Source organism: Andrena cerasifolii, chromosome 1 (assembly GCF_050908995.1).
Source record: "Andrena cerasifolii isolate SP2316 chromosome 1, iyAndCera1_principal, whole genome shotgun sequence".
Classification (NCBI taxonomy): domain Eukaryota; kingdom Metazoa; phylum Arthropoda; class Insecta; order Hymenoptera; family Andrenidae; genus Andrena; species Andrena cerasifolii.
In genome coordinates this window covers 13,375,265-13,389,378 of record NC_135118.1, presented here as the reverse complement: position 1 = coordinate 13,389,378, position 14,114 = coordinate 13,375,265, and the positions used below count along the sequence as shown (strand labels likewise).

The 14,114-nt window shown below is 40.5% G+C and overlaps 2 protein-coding genes across 7 annotated transcripts in view; both read left to right on the top strand.

Annotated features, from left to right (window-relative positions):
* The window catches only part of LOC143372810 (uncharacterized), a 307,489-nt gene that overhangs the window by 108,664 nt on the left and 184,711 nt on the right, over positions 1-14,114 (top strand). The window lies entirely within an intron of this gene.
* Positions 1-14,114, top strand: part of Foxo (forkhead box, sub-group O) — a 222,970-nt gene that overhangs the window by 38,272 nt on the left and 170,584 nt on the right. The window lies entirely within an intron of this gene.

Here is a 14,114-nt window from a genome sequence, read left to right as displayed (position 1 = left end):
CATTTCTACTCCCTTCCTTTCGTTTCTGCTATCTAAATATGTACGGACGTGGTGTCTATGTCCCGTAACGATTCAAACGAACACTGGTCACACAACTATAGCATGAAATTGACATAGTACTAGTTGGCAGCATGTGTAATGACACCAAAGGGGAAACTTGTAGCTCAGAAATCGGAAAGTAGTGAGAATGCCACGAAATTAGCAGGAATTCACATTGAAGGATCTACGATTAATGGCTTCAACCCTTTGTTGACACAGCTATTTTTTCAATCAATTTTGACATACCTGGGTGGCTCACACCCAGAGCAATTTTTGAACCACTGCCATTCTCATCTAAAGAATCCAATTATTAAGGGAAAAATCGTGGATCAATTTCAAGGTATCCAGAATGTAATCCAATAGTTTTTTTTATTGAAATTTTATCGTAGTTTTTGTAAAAAAAATCTAGATTACCACATGTCGAAAAGAACGAAGAAAATCTTTTAAAAATTGTAACTTTTACAAATATTAATATTAGAATCTAAAAATCTGCAAAGTTGTTGTTGGGATATAATACTTTGAGTGAAAAAATAGTTTGTTCGTCGGCTTTGGGAAAAAACTATTTATTTTGCATATAGAAGGTACACAGCGTCAAAATCAGCTTATGAGTGGCTCACACCCAGAGTGTCAACGAAGGGTTAAAAAACAGAAGTTTTGTATACTATTAGCCACATATATATTTATTTTCTAAATCTAGGACAATGGTCACAAGGAAAGTGAGGAATTCAGATTTTCTATATTACTATAAAAAGTGATGAGAAAAACAGATCGCAATATTCAATTAAAAAGCAGAAATTTTTGATACTATTAACTATATTATTCTTTTCGAAATCTAGGACAATAATCACAAGGAAAGTGAGGAATTAAGATTTGTTATATTACTATAAAAAGTGATGAGAAAAACAGATCGCAATATTCAATTAAAAAGCAGAATTTTTTTATATTATTAGCTATATATATTATTCTTTTCGAAATCTAGGACAATAATCACAAGGAAAGTGAGGAATTCAGATTTTCTATATTACTATAAAAAGTGATGAGAAAAACAGATCGCAATATTCAATTAAAAAGCAGACATTTTTATACTATTAGCTATATTATTCTTTCCGAAATCTAGGACAATAATCACAAGGAAAGTGAGGAATTAAGATTTGGTATATTACTATAAAAAGTGATGATAAAAATAGGTGGCAATATTCAATTAAAGAATCATATTAATAATAAATATCAGCATTTTTGTTCCATCGCGTTTTCGTTCCTTTGAATAAAAGCTTCACCTTCCATAAATATCGCGGACGATCAATGACCCACGCGGCTCGGTACCTACGTGTTAAATTCGGATGCTGATATGATGCAATCATGCTTAAAATTATTTCCTGCACATTCCGCGAGTTCCAATCACTATCGATGATCGACGGTGTGCCCGCTAATTGCAGCGTATTTATTCCTCGTTGCTCGTTTCCTTTCCTCCGACCGCGCCGGTGAACAAAGTCCCTTGGTATTAGGCTCGCCAGTGCCGGATATTCATGCGGCCTTCGGTGGCGGGTTACGAGTCGAATGTAAATTGCATGAAGGGCCGAGAATCCAAGGCCGTCGGTGGCCACGCGGTGCCCTCATAGGTGCCTGCGTACTTTGAGTTTGACTTCTTGCGACCTTGGACCCTGCCCCCGACGAGGTCAACAGCTCCGTACATTTTACTCGGCCGAGCACGCGCGGCCGTTCCATTTTTTCCCCTAACGCTCATCTTCGGGCGATCGCGTCGCGTGATTTATAAGTTCGTCAGGAATTCTTGCGATCGAGTGACCCGGCGTATGTGGGTCAAGCACTATCTTCGCTGCACCGCAGCCTGATGTAGACGATCATGGGTTTCGAGCACCCTAGCAAAGCGTTTTACAGCGTTCACACGAACCGGGAAGCTGGAGCAACGCTGGGAATGTAACTGGTATCGAGGATGGACAAAATCCTGTGCACCTAAGGAAGTGGAATTTTTAAACTCCGCCGCGTGATGCTGGTATTCATCTTTCAATGTTATAGGTAAATTGTGGAGGCTTTGCAGGTCAAAGATTCGGGGAAAGGCGAGCTAGAAACGATACAGTATCGATAGAGCCGCAGCTATATGTGTTGTTAAGTGCGAGGACTTAATTAAATATCAGGAACAAAGCAGTGCCGAAGTAATCAAACATTGTAAGTAAAGTTTGGAGTAGATTTAGCCAATTCCTTTCGAGCTGTTTGAATGATCGGCGTGCTGGAATTGAAGCAGCGAAACGATCAAATACTTGGCTCGATCGGATGGTGCGTTAAGTTTCTAGCGTGTGCTTGGACACTACTTGACCGATGCTATCATTTGTAAGCGATTAGCTAATTACTTGCAGCGGTATGTAATAACGGGGCAAGTTTTTATTCGTACGTCGGAGGCGGTCGCGAAAGTAATGACGAGTGGCGTTGTCTCGGTTGAAATGAACGAAAAACGGATAAGCTTCGAGCAAGTGTGCCGTGATAAGATATTCGTAAGAGTGTATGGCCGGCTGGCGAGTGTTTCGACATAAATGAGACCAATTTTAATGTAGTCTCTTTTACTGGCGCTCGAGCGCCTTAAACTGTGCAACGCGACATCGATGATTTTGCCGAAATTCGAGCAGACACTCCATTGCGCTCGCGTTTGCAGCAATAATCGCGCAGATCGATCAGAATCTACGACTTTATTTCATCCACTCGCGCTGTTTACATTCTACACCCTCTCGTAATAAAATTCAAGTGGCAATGAACGCTATTTCTATTCAAACACTTTTTTTTTATCACTATTACAAGTAGCATGTACCCGCGCAAGATAGTAAAGTTAAGTAGAATATATTATGTAATCTCTAAGGAAACAATTTTAAATCAGGATAATACAGCAGTTCTGGTTCTTGGACACACTATACTACACATAATGCAGTGATAACGAAACAGCGTACTCGGAATTCTTTCCTCCTTTGCGCTAAAACCGCACTCTCGAAACGCACACATGGTGGCTTCTTCGAACACTCGCTCAACTCCGTATTCCCCTACGAAACTCTGTTCCAGACACTCCCACTTCTGCAACGATGACCTCGCATGACAAGCTAAGCCCGACGGAATTTTATGAAAAAAGAAAAGAAAAACGTAATCTACGTAGGCAATCCATTCCGGGGAAGCCCCCGGCGCACCCGTGTGCGCCGCAATTTACCATAATTTTCAAGATAACGCCGCACTGTTTCGAAACGCATTTTCGCCAGTTGTAAATGCGTACACGCTCATCGCTGACGGCGGCCACTCTGCCTCCCGCGCACGAAGCGCTCTCGCGCGTCCCATGTTTTCATTTATTCTCGATTAGAGCACAGTTCTGCCAATGCGCTTGATATAAAGATTCGTTTAACGCGTTTGAAAGGTCGCCGGGGACGCTTTGCTTTTCAAAACGCAGCTCGCGCGTCCACCGGACTCGCTGCCGCGTCTCATGCGGCGCGACCCTTTGACTCTTGATCTTTACCACTTTACGTAAAGGGTAACCGCGATGTGTTTAATGTTACGTTGAATAAGAATAATCGCCTTTTCTGGCTGCTCGCGTTTATCCAAACAGCGGCGATAGATGGCACGTAACGCTTCCAGCGCAGACGGTACGCGTTGCAGAAGATCCTGCAAGATACGTGCAAGATAATAAGCGTTTTTACGTACGCGCGAGCGTAATTCCCTGTCGGTACGATCATTTATTTATAGTCGATAGAGGCTTGTTTAATTGGACGGCGATTGTTACGTAGGGAACGCACGTTTAGTATGGGAACGGCCAGCAGCATTGGCTTTACAAAGCTGGCGCTTATTTTATAACATTATCACTTTGCTTTTCGTAAAAAAAATTCACAAGTTTCTAAGCTACGGGGAATGTTCAACCCCTTGCCACAGAACGGTGAGTCGGACTCGCGGTGAGGATTATTATATTCGTGGTGTGTTATGAAATTGAGGAGAAAGAAGTTTGAGAATTCCTAAACAGTTTATTTTTTATTATGAAACCTACTTCCGAAATAGTTGGTAGTTTATTCCTTGTGTTTAACAAGTGTTTATTTAATAATTAGTTGGCGCATTAGGCTAGCTTAATACCGACTTCAACTTTCCACTTAACCCACCTCATAAATAAGATCGAGAAAATACATCATTCGTAGCTAATTCCGCCGTGGCAATAAAAGTCTTATAACAGGTTATTAATCAACGTAATGTTCTTTACCCTACACCTTCAACTGTTTACCAGTGCCAAGCCTCCTTTGGACTTATTGTACCATTGTGTATAATAAAAAAAAGTTTAATTTCGCCCTTAACCGTGGCATGGAAATAAAGTTTGTTGCAGTGATTACGGGAAATCTCTACAAGTATATTGGATATTTAACTGTGTTCCTGTCCCCCTTGCAGCAAATCGAAAATTTGTTCCATCGTGTCCAACAATCTATTCCGCTGGCACGGCGAAAGGATAGGTTAATTGCTTACACGGTAATCGTAGGGGTTCGCGGGGCGAATTAAATATTTTAATCAATTATGCATTAATTATTGTGCGCACTGAAACGCTTGAAAGTATGAACGCTAGGCGGGCTTCGCTCTTGTTCATTACAAATGCATATTTTATTCACCTGTGTAAATGGGCTTGACTAGCAATATTCTCCGCGCGAGCGTGAAGAAACACGTGAATTAACATACTCGATGCCCAAGGGAATATGGCTTTCGAACGATCAATCAATTGTATCCGCAATAAGACTACGCGATAGTGTTTTTAAAGCTCGCAGAAAGCTTTGGGGAGGTGCCAGGGACGTGTTAAAGACGCATAATCCGCGCTGCGTCGCATTAACAAACGTTTATTAAGTATCGCCAATTATCAAGATTTTTTCCCTCGATTAGTGACTTATTCTTGTTACCATAATCGGGTAATTTCCTCGTTTTTACGATCCCATTACTATGCACACGTGTTCCCGTATCTATACGTTGGATCTTTTTACCTGTTCAGCGTTTCATGCACACTGTCAGAGAGTGCGCAGATATTAGTTACACTTTTTAAACCGACTTCTACAAACCCACCCCTTTTCGATTTAGCCTCCGCGGTCACATGATCCTCGATAACATTGGAGAATTAAATGTTCGAGGCTTAGTTATCTCCATGCTTAATATCATTAACATAATTACTTATTCCTACGTGCGCTGCTCTGTCTCTATCTCGCCCTGTACACAATGCGATCGCCCGAAAGAAAGGCTCGCGCAATTGTCCGTAAAATCTTATCTCGGAGGGTATTTATTAAAATTGCGGAGCAAGATAAAAAAAAAGTCATTGAGTTAAGAATCGAGTGACGATACGATTCATGGACAAGTCACTTGAAAAATAACTTCGGGGGCGGCGATTTATTATTCGACGTCCCCAATCCCTGGCGGACTCGAGCACAAATGTGGCAACAGGACTCTAGCAGTTGGTCTCTAGGAGAGCCCGACGGTTTTTACCGTAAAACGCTGCCCGACCATCGACTTTGACAAGCGGCGTGTGATTGGCGGGCAGATTATTCCAAGTGTACAACGGATGCGTCATTGGTGGGGGGTAACGGAGATGATGGAGAAACGGTCAGAGAGAGGAGAGAGAAGAGAGAAAGAAAACGATAACCAGCTCGTAGATAACCGGCTCTTTATCGCTCAAGTCTTCATAGGGGTTATCGTTCTGACCACCGTTGCCACGTCCAGTGCCGGGACCAACTCGTGCTCTCTCAGTGTGCGTATTTTATTCTCGAAGAATACCGACGCTTTATCACCGAATAGTCATTGGCGCCTCGTGTCCTCGAGTCTTCGCGCTCCTCCGGCACTCAGAAATAAGCTGCACGCGGGAATATTTTATGCGATGCGCGGTCCGTAGCCTAGTTACCGGGGTGTCGCTTCAGAGGTGGATTCAACAAATAGAAACGATGGAGTTAATAGGAATAGTTATCCCATTTGATTACTGTGCCTTTGGTTCTGCTACCTCAGTCATCGTTGCAAAGTGAATATGAGGCATTGAGAGTAAAAGCGGACAAACCCACATTGGGAATTTTTGTTCTCCTATTTTATATGACTGGTACCTAGAGCCTTTTGGAATATCTTATTCCTACTGACTCAATTCCGCAAAAAATGTGGGTTGCTCCGTTTCTGTCGTGGTCTCAACAGAAGAAAATTTTTAAAGAGTTTAATGATCAATAGTAAATCGTTCAGAGATAGCATTTTTAGCCTTTTCTAGCGAAGATGAACGAGTTCAAAAATTATGTTTCTTTAAACTTCTTTTTTATACTTTCGAGTAACAAATTCGCCTATGAAATTATACCCAAATGCTGGCAGCTCTTTGTACGTTTCGAACCCTTGAGTCTTTTCATCCCCTAGCGGGAATGAACCGCGAAGGTTCATGACCATGGAGCGCGCATGCGTGATTCCCAGACAGTTTGCAATTTTTATGGGAAATATTTTTGCACAGTGTGGAATTTCGTGGTAGGAGGGTGGGATATTGTTATCGATGGCTGCGCGACGGTATCCGCATAGTCCGCCATGTTTAAACAATAAAATTACGGGAGGAAGAGAGTTTATGGAACGACAATGAAGGTGCATGGGACTTACGCAATTGCGTTTGATGGTTTATGAAAATCGATTTACATTCGTCGCCATAGAAGAGTATTTACTGGTTACAGGCTGACCTGGCATTCGTTTCAATGAAATCGTTTAACGTTAGCTCATTCGACAGGAAATTATTTTTAAATAATTATACTACAGTCTCTGAACTGTTTTACTGCTTGATGAAATTCTCTCGTGCTTGAGCAGACATTGTAGACATATTTGATAATGTCGCTAGTCACTTCTGATATTTCTAAGTGATATATGAAATTTGTGGGAAAGTAGGGGAGACCGGGGCTAGTTGACTAACGAGGTTAGTTGACTAATTCCCTTTAATTGTTGTATTATGTTATAAATTATGCTGCGATTCGCGATATTGAAGCATATGAATGACCAGCTTCCCATTTGATGTGTCGCCGTGATAAAAAATTGCCTGTTCTATCAGTGAAAATGAAAAATTTAAAAAGGTCGGCGGGAATTAAATATTTTTCTTTCGACTATTTATGAATTTTTGTCCACTAAGTACTGCTTGATGTTTTTTTTTATGAATATTTTGTGGAAACGTGATACATCGACTATAATTTACGGTATATTATTCTATGCGGTGCGTGGAGGTTTTGTACGTACGACCCTTAACATGTTAACAATGTCGGACGGGGTACTTGGCTAAGCATAAGATGCCACTAAAAAATTGAATTTTTTATCCTCAAGATGCAGTCGAGGCAAAGAGTTTAGCTGCTCAAGTCCACTTCCTCCACCACAAATCCCTCCAAACTCATCCCTACCAGTTTTACACCCTATCCTCCCTTCAAACTCTCAGGCCTTCCAAATAGACTATAACAAACAAGTACAAAATAATTACAGTATCTAACACCATGATAATTAATAAAAAAATAACAGTGTGAAAGAGAGAGAGAAAAAAATTTATTGGTCGTAGTATATACATATATATATGTACGCCTTTCGTTTACTATATTGATGGAATTGATGGAAAGGTTTAAAACTAAAAAGTAAATGTCAAGTCAACTAACCCCATGATATTTGTCAACTAACCCCACAGCCGGGGTTTGTTGACTTATTCGTCTCAGTACTCTAAATATAATAAAAGCTACAACCTAGACTCAATTAAAACGATTTTGAAAATTAAGTCTGTATACCTAATGAAATTTGTAAACTTTTGGTATGCAACAAGTGCACAAAATACCAATGGTCTATTTATAAAAATTAGACATGTTAAAAATTAGTCAACTAGCCCCGGTCTCCCCTGTCATTCCGATCTGTACATACGTTACGTGACCCAGTCCGCTCGTTTAACCAACGAACCCATTACCAAGGAACTTACAATTAGTAAAAGCGTTACTAGTAGCCATTCGAGGTTCTTACAATACTTTATCAAGCCATAATTTAAAAGCCTAATGAGGGAATAACCTTGTCAATCATACGAGAACTTAATGGTATCAGTCACATGTGCCTTATATGCCAGCCGAGGGATTAACTGATAAACAATTATACAGAGAGTACGAGAACTGGTCTATGAAGCTTCTTTCTATCTGCAGATTGTAGGATTTCTTTTAAACGATACTATTAGGAACGTTTCACTCGATATTCGATTAGCTTCTCCGAGAGCTTTCTTCGCTCCTTCATTTGGCACGAACACAGGCAAGTTTTTCAGGCTTATTTCCGATCGAATAAAACGAAAGGAAACTGAACTCTACCAAGTTAAACATTAATCAAATGCGATCGATTCGATAATTCTTTTACTCGGTACTATTTAATCGGTACGAATGGTTAAGACTAATCGCATAGCAGAGTAATTTCTTGGACAGGTTAGCGCCTGTACTCGCTCACACAGAATAGATCTGGCGAGCCTACTTACGTATGCTTCTTATTCTCTACTCCTACACACAAATTAGATCTGGTGACCTATATCAGCCTGTCGGAAATTCGGTACAAGTTAGGGTCCGTACTCGCTCAGGCAAATTAAATCTGGTGAGCGATATCAGCTTATGTTCTTCGGAAGTTCGAGTACAGGGTAGAGCCCGCACTCGCTCACGCAGAATAGGTCTGGTGAGTACTTCCGTACAGGTCAGAGCCTTTAGATATTTACGTACATCCGTATGTAAATCTTTGCCCGAAAAGGAGTTTGGTAACGAACAGCCAGGGAGACTTCTCTTACTGCTACTTGAAGAAAAAACAAACTCCGTGATGAGTCGGGAGCCGATCGCCTGCGACGACGCGACTTCCTCTTTTCCTTCATATTCTTCAGCTCCTTAAGGCGTTTCGTCAGCTTCTTTTCTTCGTCCGAGGACTCACGGTGTCCTGAGCTCTTCCTATCCATTGCGTGTAATCACGCGTGACTCTTTCGGCACGAAGAAAGAGAATGAGGATCGCGGCCGACTCCGCATGCGTGTTTTATTTTACGTTAAATATGTGATGATACTGGCATAGAGTAGGGGTACTACGATGTGATCTTGAGGAGGAGGCGCTAAATACAATTCGCGGTTTTGCGATTCATTCGCGGGCAGATTCCGAATAGGCATTGTCATGAGCATATAATTACTGAATCCTGTTTATATATTTAAGCAGATTGAGATATTCGGATTCACTTCATTCAATTTAATGCAGAGTGTTCTATATAAATTTGTACCTATTACTGCGACGGATAAAAGCAGCGTCCGCGAAGGGAAGTGATGAATATTCGCTGAATAATCTCCGTAAACGCTCCTATAATTCCAAATAATACGCGTTAAGTACACCGACGAATAAATATAAGCCCTTGGAATCGATTATCTATACCGCGTTGTCGTTATTGGAGCTCATGCCCTCTTGTAGACAACTTTGTCATTATTTGGTGCAATAATGTAGAGGCGTCAGTTCATTTCATAAGTATTGCTCTTTCTCATTTGCTTGCAGTGGTGTTATTTATAACAGAATGTTGAAAAATATAAGCAGAATGAATGTCGTATAAAAGAACTAGAGATATACCGACTAGTGGCCGACTAGTTTTATAATTTTGCTACTGGAGATGTGCCGACTAGTGGCCGACTAGTCGGTTAAGGGGTTACGCCATCCTCAGGCGCTCGAAACAGCACTAAACTATTTAGACGAATTTTTTTACTGATAGTATGAGGTTGAAAATTCTTTCTTTCCTTCTTATGTGTAGAGCATGTATTAGTGCATATATTGTATAAATACTGTACAAAAATATAAAAATATGGTCGAGTTATTTGTTGTCCCGCGAAGCTTGTCTGTCGTTACACGCGTGAGTGGTATACCAAATTATAACACCCAGGTTCATCTGAAATGAAAAATATGATAATTTTAGTGTTCCTTAATAAAATACCTACAATGTAGCATATGGATTTGAGAGAAAAAAAATTTATTACACAAACGAGAGCAAGGTGAAAAAAAATATTTGTTTTTCACCTGACAAAACAGACTTAAAACATTTATAATATACGAATGGGTTATCGCATCAAGAAAATGATATGCTACATCGTAGATAATATCATTAAGAATATGTGTACCAAGTTTGAAATCAATCGGACAAATAGTTTTGTGAGATATTTGGTACACCGTTCACGCGGAGGAGCTTCACGGGACAACAAATAACTCGGCCATTTTTTATTATTTCTGTATAGTATTTATACAATATATGCACTGATACATGCTCTACACATAAGAAGCAGAGAAATAATTTTCAAGCTCATAGTTGCTGCAGAAAAAATCGTCTAGTTTTGAGCGCCTCAGGGTGGCGTAACTCCTTAAACCAACTATCCGGCCACTTTTGTAATCTTGGGGCCGATTAATCGGCTAGTGGGCCAAAACCCTAGTCGGTACATCTCTAAAAAGAACACATTGCAAGTAATCAATGCTGGCAAAATTACAGAACTTCTCGGGAATTTAAGAAATTATGCTACTTCACTATTAACTATTTGGAAATTTAAATGCAAATATGCGGTTCGAAATAATGAAAGGATCACGCGCTCTATTTCACTCACTCACCAATATTTTCAATTCTACTTATACCATCTACTAAATTAATTCTCCAAACACCAGAGCCTTCAATTATTCAAACCAGTATATTAATTTACATTCACCTCACCCGCCAAGAAAACCAAAACTACCAAAAACTCTTACCCCTATCCCCCTCCCCCAATTGCAGCGATTACTTAATCACTCAACAATCTCACCCCCGCAACTGGTCACGTAACGCTCCAACTTAATTTCACGTGCAAGAGAAGCGTGCACGGTCGTTAGAAGAGCATCGCCGGCGCGAGGAAAAAGTTTCGCGCGACAGCGGTGGAAAGCGAGTACCAGGAGGATCCCATTGGATAATGAATTGGCTCGAACGCACGCGACGAAGAACAGGGCGACAAACCCTGTGAAGCGGCGTTCAAGTGCACCCACCCTACGCCTGCTCGCCTTTCCTGGCGAAATTCGTGCACGGTGCCACACGCCCAGGTGAAATGTGTGGTGCACGTGCAGGCTTTTACGAGCGCGTTCTTACGGGTGTGCTAGGGTGGCAAGGGAGGGCAGAGCGAAGGGGGTGGAAGCGGGAGAGAGAGAGGCACCGAGCCCGAATGGGCAACTTGTTGCATTTCGGGGAACGGCTCGATAATATACTGCACAAGAATCCCCGTGCTCTCTTTGTGCGTGCCAGGGTTGTTTAAATTTGTCGTATCTTAACGCGGTGAAGCTTTTCTCCACGGACCTGCTGCGTTCCTCCAAAGCGGCGCGGAAGAAGCCACCGCGCCACGGGATAGGATGTTTGAATGTGGGGTTGATTCCGCAAGCCGGGCAACGAGGCGAACGGGATTATTAATAAAACCTCCACGGGTTCCCGTTTTCAATTCGAACGGGGGCAGGGATTGTAAGAGAAAGGGCGGGAATGACGGTGGAAAAATCTCATCGGTGACAATTCGCCATTTTACAGGATATTACACGGCTGGTATTTAATAGAATGTTAAATAAAACCTAGCAAAATCCGATATCCAATAAAATCTAATAACTACGCCAGCTGACAGGGGAATCTCGTGAAACTTAATGGGTCGGAATTATGGCGGGCGAGTGTTACACAGTCACCGGTGCAACGCTTGAATTCGCGATTTTCCATGACCGCTGCGCGAGGGAGTTATAATCCGTTTTTTAAATCGCTGAATCGCTTCTCATGGTCGTTGCTGATAGCTCGGTCGTTCAAATGTTAATTGAAATAAATGTCGATTTAGACTGGTCGTGTCATTGAAATACACACTATGAATAATCATTGTCTTCTGCTGGCGATAAAGTGTCACGCAACGCGTCGGTATTGTAAAACGACGGTTCAGAATTTTCTGTACTTGTGTGTTCAAGAATCACCATGGTCAAAGCTAAACGACAGTAATTACAGGTACAGTCGAATCTCGGTAACTCGAACCTCAGGGGAGGGGAAAAAATCTTTGAATTATAGAGGTTTCGACTTATCGAGTTTTCGAGTTACAGAGGTGTTTTACAGCGGAGCCGAAGGGAATGGGGAAAATTTTGGACTTATAGAGGTTTTCGAGTTATCCAGGTTCGTCTGTATTTCTTTTTGAAAAAATGGATAAGAATTCTATAACAGAGCAAAGTATAATTATTTAATATAAAAGCCACAAGACTACAGAAAGAAGAATTTAATTGACACGCTACGATCTTTAGGAAACAAAGCAACAATAAATCATTGAAAGAGGAGGATGTATTATGTTATTATTTATTAATTTATCGAGCTGTATTTCGCGAGTCATTGGCAACTTACAAAACTCCACTGTCGAGGTCGAGAACGCGCAGGTTACGCGCTCGCGTCGAGCAGAAAAGGTCGTTAAAGCGGCTGTAAAATTGCTATCACGGGGCGATGTAGTCTTAATTGTCGCCTGTGGTGGGTCAAAGTCTGTGTCGGGGCTTTTTCTCGGAGTTTAACAATAAAGCGATACGGCTGGTGTAAACGGGCTGATTTACGACAAGTCTGCGCGGAAGTCTAGCGCCGCTGGAGACTCCGATTTAAAGTTTCCGTTCTCTAGGTTTTCTTTGCCAGCGTCGAGCAGCCACTTTCGGTTAATGTCTTCCCCATGCTTACGGTTGCATTACCAAATTACTTCAGCTTCTTCACGGTTTTCAGGAGGATCTGTTCTTCTGTTCGACATTGGGTGTTGTGATAATTGGTCATCGATATATAATACTGGCAATATTTATTCCATTACTCGAATAGACACGTTATCGTTTATGCCTCTCTTATTATTAGTACTAGGAAAATTATTGCCTAATATATTTATTTAAAAAATGGGTAGCTCACTATCTTGGCCGAAATAATTTGGATACGCGTCATTTTACCAATTATATTGCTATGAAATTTTTGCGTACGTAGTATGTAAATTTGACGATGACGCAAAAAATATTTCCACTACTGCAATTCGATATCGAATATGTCAAATATCACGTAAGTGGTGGTGCAAATAAATTTGGTATAATAGAATTTGTTCATACGAGATGTTGTTCTTGAGGAAAATGGTTCTGGATATTTTTTTTATTCTTTATAGTTTTTTTTTACCCTTCCTGGTCACACTGGGTCCAATGCACCCGCTTTTTAACTTTCGAGCTTGATACCGGTAAGTGCCTGCCTTTGAAATGACACTGACCTGACATTTTACGAAAATTTCAGGTTTCCTCTTCCGGTACCACCAGTTTTGAGCGTGGCTCCATGTGTGACCAACGCGTAAATTTTATCGAAAAAATAAAAAAAAATTTCTTCTCTAATTCGAGAAATTTACTTCAATAAAATGTAATGTGTATGGCTATGGCAGTATTTTTTTCCCCTCGCGTTAAATGTGTGTATAATGACTACGAACACAGAATGTATTTGTGCGCTGAATGCGCGGGAGAAGGCTAGATTCAATTCTTTTCATTGTTAAATTACTTTCTTATGAATAAAACTAATAATAATAAGAATCGTTATAATAATAATACATACTTATTTCTCTAAATTAAACGTGATTTTTTACTACACAATTGACCATCTTCAGATCCTAAAATAAATACCTTTTTTAAAACGTACAGTATGAAACTGTATATTTTTTAAAAGTACTATATCTTATTAGAATCAGCCATAATCTGTATGAAAATTAGTTGAAAAATAAAAGAGGTATTATTGTTTTTATAAAAAAAACTCGTTTTTCAGGATTTTACATCTTTCCTATTTTGTTTTGGTACATGTTGTCATTTCATTTCTTACTAAAACACGACTGTTATATATTCTACAATGTTCAAAGTGTGTATTATAATTTTTGGGACTCGATTGTACCGATACAGTTCGCGCGGTAACTGTTTAAAAATAAGCCAGGTCCATTGGACCCAGTGAAAACACCACATTTGACCACCGCGTAACTTTACAGAAGTGTGACCACGAAGGGTTAAATAGAATTAAAAATATCAACATTTCTAGTAAAGTATTG